The sequence below is a fragment of the Pteropus alecto genome, unplaced genomic scaffold, assembly GCF_000325575.1.
Source record: "Pteropus alecto unplaced genomic scaffold, ASM32557v1 scaffold170, whole genome shotgun sequence".
Classification (NCBI taxonomy): domain Eukaryota; kingdom Metazoa; phylum Chordata; class Mammalia; order Chiroptera; family Pteropodidae; genus Pteropus; species Pteropus alecto.
This window is the reverse complement of record NW_006429634.1, coordinates 1,790,619-1,794,496: the sequence shown is the minus strand read 5'-3', so window position 1 is coordinate 1,794,496 and position 3,878 is coordinate 1,790,619. Positions and strand designations below refer to the sequence as shown.

Genomic DNA, 3,878 nt, shown 5'->3' with positions numbered 1-3,878 from the left:
TAGACCCCTATGATTAAAAGCCTAAAGTATTTCTTAAACTGAAGGAAATATTCTTCTAGTTATTCCCTGATTATTGCTTTCCCTCTCCATTAATGACGTCTCCTTCTGGATCTCTTCATAGGCTAATACTGGATATTCTAGATCCCTTTGTTACATCTTATCTGATTATAAGTCTCTTTTCTTTCTATATTTTTTTGTCTGTGGCATCCCTAAATGAACTGGCATCTTGCCCCTATTCAATCCTTGACTTCTACCCATATTAGGAATAAACTTCCCACTTCCAAAGACACTGCTGAATAACTGCCATTCTGTGTGAAGAGAACCAGCCTAATTCCTGATTTCCTTTAATTTGCTTCTGAATTGATGACCATGACTCTCATCCAATTTTTGGTCCTCTGGGCTTGGAATTTTTAAGGATTTTTTTCTGGAAACCTGTGTACTTTCTTCTTAGAGAATCTGTATAGATTTGTGAGCTTATCAGCACTAATCAGCTTTTTCTCACCCACGTTCTGTGTACTTTATATTTTCTCCATAGTCTTCAAAATGTTGGATTTATTGATGGCATCTTTCTTTGGTTTCCAGCACTGCCACTGATGTTTTGGTCATATACTTTTTTGGGGGAGTGGGTAGGGTGGAGTAAATGTACCAACCCAATTTACCATCCCCCAAACCCAAAGCCCCAGTGTGAGAATAGTAGTGGGGACTGAAGCATCACATGGATAGCTGGACCAAATGACCTTTCAGTCTCATCTAGCTGTGGGAACCTTGTTTCTAAAGTCTAAACAATAAAGCAGCATAATTAAAGGTCGGAGAAACAACTTTGACAAAAAGGTCCAGAGAGATAGGGGTTAATTTGATCAGGAAACTAGAATGAGGCGAGACATGATGAGTCACATTAAAACTTCTAGAGATAGGGCTGGAGGGACTAAGCTTAAATTACAGCCAAAGTGATTCAGATTGGCCACTACAAAGACTATTTAACTCTTAGGAACCTGTGTGGCATTACAAAGTCCTGTTAAGAAGGATCCTTCTCTGGTGAGTTTTCCTAAGGGGAAAGAGCTGTTCTGTTTAAGGACAGGGGATGGACTGAATCACCTTCTGGATTGCCCAGCCTTGGGATATTAGGATTATGATACCTCAGTGCCCCTGATGTTAGATGGGGAATAACAGCAACAGCTGATAAATCCCGTAGGGTGAAAAATCTTGTTTTCACCCAGCCTTACTGATAATTTTCTTTTTAATGTGAGGAGACACCGTTTTTGTCAGGAACATTTTCTCCAAATCTTTAAAACTGAATGGAGACATCTTTAATTTCTTCCCCCACATGCTGGGAAGAGCAGGGCTTTCAGCGGCTCCCTCTCTCCCTGCAGCTGGAGGCAGCTCTAGCTCTCAGCACCACTAGATGCTCCCTCCACATCCCCTGGCAGTCCCATCCCAAAGGGAGAGGGCATGGAGCTGGACCAGGGAGAGGAGTGACAGGCTCCCTGTGGTAGGTCTATGCCTGTCACAGAGTCTCCTGGGCTCAGATCTGTGGTGGCCGGAGGAGAGCCAGTTCCAAGCTGTATGGCTGGTGGCATTTCCGGCAGCCAGTGCCCAGCCAATCAGTGACAGGCCCAGATAGCTAGGGCGATGACACATGAAATATGATAATTTTCTGCTAACGAGCATGGAAGGGGGAAAGAGAAGTGTGTGTGTGTGTGTGTGTGTGTGTGTGTGTGTGTGTGTATCTGGGAGGGGGCAGCAGAGGCAGTGCATGCGACGAGGTGGGAGGGTGTCAGTACATTGGGCTCTGATGCTAGGGCTAGAGGGACCTGCTCTGGGGAGTGGCTGTGGGAACACCAGGGTTGCTCTTCAGGTAAGCTGCTGCTGCTGGGTGGGAACCGGAGGAGAAGCAGCCAGCGCCAGTTGTTCTGAAGCTCAAGGTGCCCAGGGTGAAAAAGAAACTGTAAAAGACATTTTTCTTCTTTTCAAACATAAGATTAGGAGTTTTGGTTTCTTCTCAGTGCTGCCTTTTAAAAAGCCACAACAAAACTGGAATAAACATCATCTGGAGGGCTGAAGTACTTGACAAATAATTTTTAAAAAAATTTTGGGCTGGGAATTATTTATCCCCCACCCACCAGATTTTTCTACCCCATGCTCATCCTAGCCCTAAAAAATAAAGTTAAAAAAACAAAAACAAAAACAAAAACCATCTTGTTAACAAAATCTTGAAGAAGGGCCTCAGTCTGTGTCTTAGAGATTCTAAAGGTTCAGCTGGTAGTTTTGATTCTAGATTCTGGTTTTAAAAAAATGTGTCTTGGAACAAGATTTGGTCCTAGATTACATTACAGTTTAGAAGTAGTGCCAGAGGATTTTTGGGTTGGAGGACACGGCACCTGAGACTTCAGAGCAGGACAGGGTGAGGAGTGCCTTGTAGTTAAGTCTGAGGTGGCAGAAATCCCCACTTCCTTCAGCCACCTTGGCAAGCTTCCTGGTGCTTTATCAGCATTTAGGGGCTCATGAGGGGGTAACATGAGTTCCCTGTCTGATCTTGTGAACATGTGTATTCAGAAGTGAAGGATCAGAGTGTTTACATAACATGCTGATTAGTCACTGAGGAGCTCATCACTGCAATAAATGTGTGTCTAGTTTTATGTATTGCATTTGCATTCTCTCTCCATATAGATAGATATAGATATATGGAATTTTTTTAAACAGCACAGATATATGTAAATGAAATCTTTATCACTTCTGCAAGCCTGCTTTGTGGCTTTAGGCATGGGACTGACTTCCTGTGCTAGGAGCGATAGCTATTCAGAATTGATAATTAGTGTACTGTATCTTTAAAAGGTTAAAACCTCTTTCAAAAAAGGTCTGGACTCATAGTGGAAAAGGCAAGCGAGGCATGGGTTGGCTCCGGATTCAGAAAACAGCTGCTGATTAGATTCTATGTCTGCAGGCTGAATTTATTCTGTGTTTTTCAACAGCAAGACTTCGAGAGGGATGCTACTGTTTGGGTTTCTGATCGTGATTTATATTTATTCAGAGGAATAACAGAGGGTGGATCTGTTCCCGGCGCGAGCATGCTCACAACCAGCTGACTCTCCCATTATCCAACTGCCTAGTTTGGTGCTTCAATGTACATGTATATTCCGTGTGCATATGTGTGTATACAAACACACACGCATGCCTGGATGGACAAATGTGTGCACAGGTTCTGTTTTAAGGATAATTCTTTCAATGAGGTTTTTACCCCTTACTTGAAACAGGTGTTCATGAAAAAAATGCACAAAATCCTGACTGACCGGAATAATTCATGAAGAAGGGGCTGGATCCGTGGGTCACAGAACACAGGACCAGTTTGCCATCCCAAGGCCGAAGGTAGGGGACTGGATTTTTATTCGGCGGATGGATTCCTTGCGCTTGATTTTATTTATTGTGGTTTTGCCTGAGGCCGCCCTGGAGAAGTAAAATAGCGAGCTGCGATTCCATTTTGTCGTTGCCTTTCTTGGACACGGTGTCCGGGTGTGGAGGCTCAGGGGTGGCCGGGTGGGCGGCCGCGCGGCGTGCGGTGCCCTCGGTGGGCTGAGCGGGCTGCTCGGCCTGGTGCTGGGGGAGCGGCGTGAGCCTCAAGTGACCCCGCGCGTCAATCACCGGCGGCGGCGGCTGTAACCCTGTGCGCGCCGCGCACTCTGGCAGCCAGACTCGGTACCCGCGCACTGCCGCCCCGGCTCCAATGAGCCTCAGCTGTCGCGCAAATGCCTCGCTCCTGCAGCACTTGCATTTTCTTCCTCTGCCCTGGCTGCTGCTCCAGGATGCTCAGGCCCACCGGAGCGGTCTCTGTGGCCCGCTTGGTGATGAATGAGATTTTGGAGGATGCTTCGTACTAAAAAAGA

The 3,878-nt window shown here is 45.8% G+C and overlaps 1 long non-coding RNA gene across 2 annotated transcripts in view; it reads left to right on the top strand.

Annotated features, from left to right (window-relative positions):
- LOC107196253 overlaps positions 1-3,878 on the top strand; it is a 147,254-nt gene that overhangs the window by 84,534 nt on the left and 58,842 nt on the right. For both annotated transcript variants that reach the window (XR_001517658.2, XR_003047978.1), the window contains exon 2: positions 3,252-3,363. This is a non-coding gene — a long non-coding RNA (uncharacterized LOC107196253). The remainder of the gene's footprint in view (positions 1-3,251; positions 3,364-3,878) is intronic.